The sequence below is a fragment of the Aedes aegypti genome, chromosome 1 (genome assembly GCF_002204515.2).
Source record: "Aedes aegypti strain LVP_AGWG chromosome 1, AaegL5.0 Primary Assembly, whole genome shotgun sequence".
NCBI classification, from domain to species: domain Eukaryota; kingdom Metazoa; phylum Arthropoda; class Insecta; order Diptera; family Culicidae; genus Aedes; species Aedes aegypti.
The window spans coordinates 21,095,665-21,107,220 of record NC_035107.1 but is presented as its reverse complement, the minus strand read 5'-3'; the positions used below and the strand labels follow the sequence as shown (position 1 = coordinate 21,107,220).

At 34.5% G+C, this 11,556-nt stretch overlaps 1 long non-coding RNA gene across 3 annotated transcripts; it reads left to right on the top strand.

Annotated features, from left to right (window-relative positions):
• The first annotated feature begins 950 nt into the window (after window positions 1-950).
• Window positions 951-11,321, top strand: LOC110674784. 3 transcript variants are annotated; one of them, XR_002499195.1, is made up of 4 exons: window positions 951-1,136; window positions 1,194-1,229; window positions 1,285-1,921; window positions 11,304-11,321. It is a non-coding gene; the product is annotated as an uncharacterized LOC110674784 (long non-coding RNA). The 3 variants fall into 3 exon arrangements; XR_002499194.1 differs by lacking the exon at window positions 11,304-11,321 and having other exon boundaries at window positions 956-1,136; window positions 1,285-2,103; XR_002499196.1 differs by lacking the exon at window positions 11,304-11,321 and having other exon boundaries at window positions 964-1,136; window positions 1,346-2,092.
• The last annotated feature ends 235 nt before the right edge of the window (window positions 11,322-11,556 follow it).

Genomic DNA, 11,556 nt, shown 5'->3' with positions numbered 1-11,556 from the left:
TCTACCTGAGGTGCGACACTACCTCTATTCCAACAGTTTTTATTTAAATAAATGCAAAATATGAAGCCCATAGCAGATTCTCTAGAATATGACAACTTAACGTAAACATTTTTTTTTTCATCATTCAAGGATTACTGAGATCTAACCATAAATTTTATAGTGAAAGCAAGAAATGTCAAGCGGGGGTGAATCAAAATTTTATAGCGGCCCAGCGTAAAAAGCTGGATATGATTAGGCCAATGTACGTTGTTGCTCTTGAGTTTGATTCTGACCACGAAAACATGGCTGCCTAGCACCGGGTTGCCCATTTGCCCCATTTGAAATGACATTTCTTTTCAACTACGTACTGCGATCAGAAAAATGTGATTTTCTGGACCATTTCTGGGAAGAAATTTTCCACGCATCGAGATAGGCGATTCGGGCGATTCCTTTTCTTGTCAGTAGCAAACTAGGCTTAAGAATGTATTAGTTTTCACATTCGCCCTAATTCTAGCTCTGTATCGAATTGTTACGCGAGAATAGGCCTTTTCAAGTGACAGGTCCGTCTATGCATTTGTTTACATCGATGGAGGACCGGTGCATACACTAGGCTGTCATTTTCATAGAAGAACTGTCAAAGAGCTTCCCAATCAGCTGTTTTGGAACGTCATGTGAATAGGCCTATAGTTAATTTTACGAAACGGCAAAACTGATGATATTGCTGTTACTTTCACTAGTTACGACACCGACTTCTGTCAAAATGTCATTCATCACAGCAAAAAATTATGTAATATGGCTCGACGTAATACCGTTGATGTAAAAAAATTCCGATGTAATCGTGTTTTCCAGATACATAATCACACCGGTTCGATGTTAAATTACGTCCATTTGAAATTACACAGAAGTAGAATTAATTTTTTTCATTATGTTGGATATATGTAATATTTACATGAACGGAATGTGAATATTACACGCAAACAGCTGCAACCAACTCGTTGCGACTAAGTTGGGTAAAATCACACAACATCAATTTAAGATCGCATTCTTTTGAAATGCGATATTAAATCTAGCAACACTGTTCTGATTTTGTTGCGCACGCGTGCTCGGCCTCAAGCCGCCATTTTCAGTTTACCGCAACCGATGGATGTTGTGTTTTGGTAAGTATTTTTTGCGTTTTAAGATGTTATTTGAATTAATTCATTCTTTCTTTGCAGGAAAATCATTGACGGTGTTGATACATATGCAATGAGGTAAGTAAGTAGTATGTAAACTCGTTGTATGTAATGTTGAATATGATTTCCGTAGTGATGTTCCGATGCCAAGGAACTTCATTGGGAATATTTTTTCTGAAAATCTTCAATTCCAGCATTCTTAAATGACGGAACACAACTGTTGCTGTCCGAAATCAGCCTATCAGCGGCCTAAAGAACGCCGTCAAGAGTGAATCCTTGAAAATATGGAGAAAGCTCGTCGGATCGAGTGAAACCAAAAGGAATCGAGTGCGAAAAAAAGCGACTACCCAGCGCTCCACGCTAAAGAATCGTTATCGATTCCTCCAAACTACAGGTCAACCCAATGCGTTGGCAGCATCTACGTCTTGCTTGCTCAGCGATGGATCAAAGAACGTATTCCGGTAGCAGTTCGGTGTACCTGTTTCCTCAAGCTGTAACAAATTTCCAACCGGAAGAATCAACAATAAAAGGGGATGTTGCGCTGGAAGCTACATCATCCTCATCTACAAAACTTCCGCCACACCAACGTTTCGTCAACAGACAGCGTGGACCTCAATCTGGTAAATATAAACCATTGGATGAAGGCTACGATTCCATCGCACATGGCAAAAAACGAACCATTCCTGGCTGGTCCACCGAATTCACACGGGTGACCATGATTTCGCTCTACATGGGATGTAGCGGAGACACCAGCTGCTCCGCTGTTTTGGGTAAGTAACGATTCTATAACATTCTCCCCTGAAAGCACCATTTCTCAGAACACTATCAGGGCTGATAGCGCCTGAGTATTTCACAATTGGAAATATTAGAGATCACATGCTTAAAAAGAGATTAATCAGGAACAAAATAAATAGTCCAATCAGGAACCAGGAGAACTTCAAGAGTAATTTTATATATCAAGTATTTTATTAAAGATTACTGAAGAATCCAACCAGACACTTCTCTGAGAGCATTTCTATGATTTTCTTTAGGGCTTCGTGACATTACGCCAGATGTTACTCAAGGCATTTTTGCATGATTTTTTTTCCAGAAATTTTATAACAAATGATTTTTTTTGCGCTCGGGATTGTATTGTATAAGAGCACATCAGTACCATCTACCGAGCCTGCCACACGATATACGAATGCGAAAATGGCAACTTTGGCAAAGAAAGCTCTCAGTTAATAACTGTGGAAGTGCTCATTGAACACAAACCTGAGAAGCAGCATTTACGTAAGGCTAGACGGGGGAGAGGAAAGGGTTATAATGCCGAAATTAGAAGAATATTTATACAAAATGCATTACAAGGAGGTGGGTCGGTGCCGAAAATGATAATTTGTGGCTTTATGAAATTTGTGAATGAACACTTATACTCTTTATAGTGGATAAAAGTTCCTCCAGAATATTGTTTATTTAGGTTTACATCATGTTCAGCTCAAGGCATGGCAAAAGAAATTTTTCGAATGATTGCTTTAAGGAATTTAAGAGGGATTTTTCTGAAAATTTAATGAAATTCTTAAACGAATTTTAGTTCCCTTTTAAAATTTCTTTCTAAGATTTCTCGAATTCATCACATACATTTCTTAAATATTTCATGAAAGTTTAATGATTAAATATTTCATGAAGACTTAATCTTCAATAAACTCTTATAAAGATTATTCCACAAATTCTTGCTTAATTTATGATCTCGCCCTAAAAGCCATTGGTAACCAAGTGTGTAGCTTGTTTTCGAGTAAACTTTCAACCATTCATTCCGTCTTGAATTCTTCCAAGAAATTTTATATGTCAGAAATACTTAAAAAAAATATATTCAGTAATAACTTTGAAGTTTTTGTTTCCCAAAATGTAGGGGGAAGTCCTCTATGCCCGGACACTTTTTGTTTTTTGGTATTGTCGCACCGCCACCAAACCGGATCGCGCCAAAGAGACTCGCGACGCGTCTCAACTCGCCGCATTTTGAAATCAGTTTTTTAGTGTGGCGCTGCATTCTTACGATTTTTATGAACACAGCGCACTATTCAAATATTAGCTGCGATTCACGGTGCCCGCGAAAACAATAATTATAAATAAACGTTGGTCTTGATTTCTACCAGATACATAAAATATTTCAAAATCTACATTAGTTTCACCATTAATTTTTGTACAGTATAAAAAAATCACATTATTTTAAGTAAAAACTCACAAGACAACGAAAATAAACCTTTACAATTCATTTTTATGAAGGATTACATTATGTACCAAAAATGGTGTTCACTAAAATGTGTCCTCTATGGCCGGACACTATGTCCTTTATGCTAGGACACTATGATTTTCGCCATCAAAGTTTACATCAAACCCACAGAAAGGCCAAGGGGTACTTCGTATGTCAGTACATGCCTTGTGGGTTCAATCTTTGCATATTAGCGAGATCATAGATCAGTTCCATAAACTCCTTCTTGATCAGCGCCATAGATCGACTCGCCATATGTCGTCGTCTATGTTGCATAAGCGGTTGCTCGTATCCAGCTTTTTACGAGCGCTAATGGCTGCCGCCAACAGGCTCACTTTCTAGTAGGGATTAGTCGATTTGACGTTTGGCTTGGGTTGGCTCAATATAAAACGACCCAAGCCAAACGTCAAATCGACTGATCCCTACCAGAAAGTGAGCCTGTTTGCGGCAGCCATTAGCGCTTTTAAAAAGCTGGATTCAGATGAAAATGTCTTCGGGAATTCAACGCGTTTATAGTTCTTCACAATTAGGCTGACCATAAGCCAACCAGATAAAAACGGGACATATAAAAACCAAAAACAAAACAATTTTAAAAGACAGATTATGCGATTGTGCTACTTTTTTTGACCCGTTCCCTTGTAAAGCAATGCAACTCAAAAAAGTGCAATAATAGTCTTTACCCAAGCAGGCGAAAAATGCTAAGCAATACCAAATTTTGATATGGACATACAAAAAAGATATTAACTTGAAAGATATAAGAGTTAAAAGATCCGAAAATAATATCTAAAATTTACTCCTGGAATACTATTAGCATATCATATTTAGCTTTTATAAGGTCTCACCAATATCAGCGAGCTATTCCTTAGATCTTCCAACATCAAATTTAGCTATGGCTCAGAAGTTCCAGGAATAAAATTTTGATATTATCTTCAGATCTTTTATCTCTTATGCCAATCAAATCAATATCTCGATTTAATGGTCAGAACTTTGCTTCTGCTCGGGTAGTGAGATAGTGTTGAGTTAGAAAGATCAATGAGCTACCAAAGAAGGAGATATTTGATCATTCTCGACTAAATACATATTGCCAAAAATACATATTGTTCACCACCTTGAAATGCGAAAGGTTATGACAATTATGAGTGTTAGAACTTTTCGGATAACTGAGCTCTTCGGGGAAACGGTTTTTTTTTGGGGAACTTGCATTCTGAGAACTGGCGTTGGGAGAACGACATTCGGGAAACCGCCATTCGAGGGAAAGTAGCAGAACCAGATTATGGAATCCCAAGCTACATGTCTATATGATACTATAAAAATAACTTAAGAACCTTGAAGCGCATTCTTTGATTTCCAAAAAGCAGCGTTTTTTAAGAATTTCCCAAAAAAAATCGTTACACTTTTCAATTTTCCAATTCAAGCTTAAACTTTTCTACTATTTCATTACTTTATTGAAATATCCAATTTTTAAACGGGTAATCCAATCAATAACGTATCAGAAGTAAACACATATTTGTACTTTTTCATATAAGGTATTATAGAATAATTATCTTATGAAGATCCGTATTTTGGAAATCCACCAAAATTTTTCATAAATATTAGTAAAGAAACGCAAAAAGTTAAGCATTTAACTCTGTATGAGAAACTAATAATTGCTTGGAAAATAGATGAGTAAGACAATAAACTCTGAAATATTTCTAAAAACTGTTTGTTATGTTGTTATTTTTATTGTTTTACTGGTGTTGAAAATTATGTGCCAATTCTCCATTTCCTAAAATACGGGACAGTTCGGGCATTTTCCACAAAACGACGGGACAGCCCGTCGAGTTTAAGATCATCGTCTATAATCACGGATTCAAATTTACTTCACATTTTGGAATTGCAATGCTCCTGGCTTCAACAATGGAATTTGTTGAAGTTTCAAGAGCATTGTCAATATCAAAATCCTGCAGAAGCTTCTAGCTATCGTCCAATCAGTTTGCTATATCAAGTTTTGTTTGTAAAGAAATGTTAAGCTGAATAGCTGAATCAGCTGAAGAAGCTGATAGGATTAAGAATCGCTTCATGGGATATTTGAAATGTAACAGGGACATGATCATAATCAAAATATGCACAATGTAATATCTTTCCGAGAAAAATATAAATATGATCGAAACAAATTACATTTTTATGTTCAACGGTGCGAAAATCTGTAGTGGGACTTTTATGCGATTACTTTTCATCATGGAACAATTTGACTTGCTGTTGTTTCCTAATTTTTTCGAACAAATCATATTATTCTATTAATGCAGCTGAAAGAGCATTGGAAGATATGTTGAAAACTGAACTCAACTCAATTTTGACGAAAATGCAGATTGGACTGACTTGCGATTCACGGCAGTATTCATATTACAAAAAATCCTCAAAATGAAATTCCTAAATTGGTTTCAAAGAAATATTATGAAAAAAAAAGAAAAAAAAACATTTGCATGAGAACGAACATTGTACAAGTACTTCTTAAGAATTCTAAAGGTCTAGAGGTTAAGCAATTTCATAATATTTTACAACCAGTAGGAAATCTTAGAGGAATTTCATGAATAAGTTTTACAAGAAATTTTATGATTTTTTTTTTTCTATAAAAAAACATTTGCAGGATATCCAGATCTTCTTATGATTTTATTCAAAGGCGATGTTATAAAGTACATATTACAATAATCAGAAAGAAATATTGGAGGAAATTCATAAATTAATCGCTGAACAACCTGGAAAGGAAAAAAAACGTATGGATGGATTCCAAAAAGAAAGCCTGACAGGATTAAAAAAAAACTTCTCTATTCTATTATGGAGAAAACTCAAAAGAAATTAATAAAGAAATTCTAAATGCTCAATTTATTCTATGTGGCACAATTCCACGAAGAACTTTTAGATAAATTGTACAACAAACTATTGCTGGATTTACCAAAAACTGGTAATATAATGGAACAATTCTAAAAGTAACTATAGGTTCGAATTACATTATTAAATCCAGAAAAAAACACTGGATGAATAACATAAATGTTTCATAAATTCATATTCATATAAATTCAATTTGATAAAAGTACACTAAAACTATATGAGAAACTCATGGAACATCTACACTCAAGAAAACAACCCCCTTAAATAAAGGTGCATTTGTGCATACATTGGTCGAATTTTCATTCTCATTAATTGTATGTGTACCTCATATCAAATAAGCTCGTAATCAATATTATGTATTTGAGTAACATACCTATATCATTTGAAGAACATTCAAAGTATGTATTCATACCCTTCTGGAAAACATTGTGTAAATAAACATGGTCTCCGAAAAATGTTTCCGCGATTGTGATCTCCTCGGTGTACTCAAATAACAGTATTTCAACGATATCTTGATTGAATATACAGGTATTTAGAAAAGAAAAAAAAAACTATCTCAGTGGTTTTTTAACATTTTTTTACTTTTGTGCAGATGCGAGAGTCTTGAAACAAAGAGTTCCTGAACAGCAGCGGGACCAAATGTTACAAGCCATAAACGAAATCGAGGATAAGTTCCACTAAGAATGATAATATGCAGATGCAGGGTGTCCATCCATCCGGGAAAACCGGGAAAAACCCGGGAATTACAAATGACCGGGAAAAATACGGGAAATACCCGGGAATTTGGTGAACACCCCGGGAAAACATGTATTTCAAACATAAGACTACCAGTTTATTTAAATTTTAAGTACTATGGGGTAAAACTAGAATTTTTAACAAGGGGTGCAACACCGTCTGCAATTCGTACTTTGCATTATGATTATTTTTTGGTGAGGTGATAGAGAGATACTTAACGATTAGGATCTTTGAAACATTTCAAGGTACCCCTCTTGAGGATTTCTGACAATGTTCTTGGCGAGATGATTGTTAGATTTCCATTTGAAATCATTGCAAATTTTATATGAAATCTTTGGTAGAATCCTAACGAAAATCGAATCGATATTCGATAAGTATTTAAAAATTCTTTCTGAGAGATCACTGAAATGGTTAATAGTAGATTGCTAATAAGATTTTCTGTAGACTCTAGAAAAGGTCCTTGGCTGATTTTGCTTTAAATCCTTAGAAGTTAATGTCCCTCTGACATTTGGATAAGATTTTTTTTTAAATATTATCCGTTCAATTTTTTTCTCACATGAGCTCTTTTTACTCACAATTTCAATCACAAACACATAGTAAATGTTCATTCAAACAGCATAAATGTTGATACATATTTTTTAAAAAGCAGTTTCCTGAGAAAAATCATATTAATTCAATGTGAATTTAAGAAAAAAACAAACGAATTAATATGATTTAAAATTTTTCACTAAGATATTTTCTAGAGGAAAGCGCAAAACATTACTGACATATTTTTGATTTTCCTCGTTGTAAAAATCCACGAGATCTTTGAAAAAATATCGTAGGGATGAACAATAGGTGTAATTTTTGAAATTCAAAATTCTTCACTTATTGCACCCAAATCCTTGGCGCAACTCGCATACAGTTAACTGGATTTCTATTTGATTCCTTGTTAGATTTTAACATATTCCTGCAGCAGTACTTCTTGGGAAGATTCTTGAAGGTTATCTGACTAGCTTTTCTGACAGTTCCAGGCGAAATTCATCCCACGGTATACAATGGGCTATGAAACCATGCTTGCTATATTCCTTACAATATCCTCGAAAAATTGTCTAGCAAAAATATCTTCACGGGAACCTTTCAAGACGATTTTTGGGGAAATCTTTAACGCTAATCCCTGGCCAACAAATTGATCGTGAGATTATTTGTTGGAGTTTTCGCAAGAGCTTATACTGCAAGAATTTTGTAGAATTTGAGCAATATTCTTTAGAGATGTTTCTTAGATACTAGTTCCTTGTTATTTTTACTGTAAATCCATGCAGAAGGCAATAGAAAATATTATACATGGAACGCAGACGTAATCTCTGTGAGACCCTGTCAAGGATATCTATTGATAAATGTATAATTTTTCGAAGGATTTTCCTAAACCGCTAATCAGTTTCCTTGCCAAGATGGAAATCACGAAGCATCTTACGCGTGTAAACCAACGCAAAACAAACACGACAGATTCGCGAACAAACTTGATGAGAGTAGGTTTGCACCTGCCTGCACGAGAGAACATACCAGAACATACCAATCAAATCTTTTTCATTTATTTAACAAAAAAAATCAAATCTTTTTCATTTATTTAACAAAAAAAAATCAAATCTTTTTCATTTATTTAACAAAAAAAAAGAAAATTTTTGTTTGCATGGGTCCGCGGGATATTTATAGAACTTGAAAGGGGCCACAGCTCCAAAATGGTTGGGAACCACTGGCTTATGAGGCCTCTGACGAGATTTTGTATAGATTTCTGCAGATTGACAGCTAATTCTTTCAATAATCCAAAGCAAATGTCATGGCTAGTTATTTGATGAATAAATAAATAAAGAGGTCCTTTAGGTACTATTGGTAAGATTTTTGTAAAGTATTTGACTAGATTATTGATATTTTGATTGAATCTCTTGAAGATTACTTTGAAGATGCAATCTTGGATTCATGTCCAAAGTTTTAGCCAGCTTCAAAGGAGAACAATAACATGTATTTGGAAATATTGTTTCTGTTAAAAGAACTTTTCTTGGATCCAAAATGAGATTCATCACAGATCAATCATTTCTCTATAAATCAGGCATAAGCCATGTCTAACGCATAATTCTTAAGACATTCTTAGAAGGTAATAGCAACCTATTGAATTTTGCCCTTTTGTGGAAGTTTTTTCATAAGGGCCTATCTACATTCATCGATTTCTCTTCATCGTTAATCTCTTTGCGTTATTGCAGAAAACTGATTCTGTTGTCGTAGGATGAAGAATTACTATATCTTCTTCATTAATAAGAAATATTGAAGATTTATCTAGTTTAGCTAAGTTATTAGCGGAAGAGAGGATCGATGAAGATGTGCAGAAATATTTTAAATCTTTTTTCCCAAAACCCTTTTAAAATGTAAACCATTTTTTTAATTGTATTAAAAATAATTCATAAATAAATTAGATCATGTCCTCCATATTTGTCAATATCGTATAAAAAAGAAGAAATTTCTTGGACACCCGGGAAAAATCCGGGAATTGGAAAACTGATTTTGAATGGACACCCTGCAGATGTAACTTCCGTGTGATAACATGTCTTTTAATAATAAGTTTGTTTCAATAAACTTTTATGAAGTTTGCTCATTATAACTGTTCATTGTTGATTGTTTCTTGGATCTTATTTCATTGGGATCATGTGTGTGCGTGTGTGATTCCGATAAAACATTTCTGATCCAAGGAACGAAAAATGGAAATTATTCCTTTTAATGTTAAGAAAAAGGTAGCTACAATATATTTAATATATTCCATATATTCCATTCAAGCCAGCTATGAAAAATATGTGTTTCGATCATGATTTCAATGAAGATAGAGATTGGTGATGATTTATTGGTTTCGCACATACTATGTATGGGCATACCTCCATTGCAAAAATCCATATGGGTTGGCACATGAATCAAATGGGAAGTTTATCTTGAGTGTAGAAACGTTTCTAAAGGAATTGCGGGAAAAAGTCAAAAGCAAGTCTTGTGGAAAATATTGAAGGAATGCTATAATGTCAGGAAAATATCCTCATGTAGTTTTATAAGAAGCTCATGTAAAAAACACAATAATCTCCCGAAAAAAGCTATAAGGTATTCCTTTATGAAATTCATGATGATCTTTATGATAAATTTTAAAAGCAACTCTTCAAGTAATTACAATAAAAAAAACTGAGGTGGGTTATTATATTTCGTTTATTCATCGGGGCATATGTTTATGGGCCATAATATTGCTGTGCACGTTTGAAATGCAAATATCAAATGCGGGAACAACAAACGCGGTATGATTTTTCTCAAGGAAGGCGAAGTCAAAATTTTATTTTCTTTGCTAGGGTGGCGGTGATTTGGATCATGGTTGTTAAGTATCCTTTGGTTGCTTTGTGTTACCGCATTTGAAGCCCAGTTAGCCAAGTTTTGCACGTCAAACGCAAACAGCAATAACACCAGTATCTTCAAACTTTCAAATGATTTTAGAACATTTAAAATAGTTAGTGAAGACTGAAGATTTACAAAACTCGTAGAAAACCATAAATGAATTTCAAAGCTTTTATGATCCATGCGAGAAGACTAAGTATTAATGTGGGACAAAATTTAGATTCTCGCTCCAGTCTACTTTTTGGATTGCATTTAGGTCCCATAACAACTGTACAAAAGTTCAGCTCGATCGGAGAAACTATATTTTAGCGCCAGCCGTTCAAAGTTTGCATGGGATTTACTATGGGAAAAGTTACTTTTACAAAGAAAAATCGCCAGAGGTCGCCCATTGTCCTCTATAAAAATTCTGAACACAGACTTAGATAGGTATTTTTACGATGAAGAATATTGCCGAAGACCGCGAAACAATCCGACACTTGTGAAAAAAGTTATTCAATGAAAACCTATTGGCAAGGCGACGTTGATTAACACGTAAAGGAATAACAATAATAACAAAATCGGGCAAAATCTCCGAATAGTCTATGTCCAATAACTTTTTTCACAAGCACCGGATTGCTTTGCGTTCTTCGGCAATGTTGTTCATCGTAGAAATACCTATCGAGATCTGAGTTCAGAATTTTTATAGAGGACAATGGGCGATCCAGAGTACCAGAGGGTTTTCTGAAGCGGGTTTGTTGAATCTTTGCATCTAAGATTTCCCCAAAGCAGAAAAAAAAAATGAAAACTCATATTTCCGTTAAACATTTGAATAGAACTTCCGTTTAAAATATCGATCCGTTGTAGTATACTTAAGTTATATATATTTATGTATAATTCAATAATATATTCTTTTGTATTTTTTTTAGAACGGCACGAAAAACATGCTCTACGATTCATTTCACTGTTGGCTGAAAGAAACTAATCACTACCTGAAGTGCCTGCAGGCTTGAATTTAATCTCTGTCCACTGCGGGTTCTCGGACTATCACCTGAAGCGCTCCAGTCGTTATGCTGCATCATTTTAAAGTTTTTGAAGCAATAAAAATGAAATAAATAATGTAAATTTATTTTTTTTTGTTTGAAACATATCTTATCTTACTATCAAATCAAATTCCCTTCA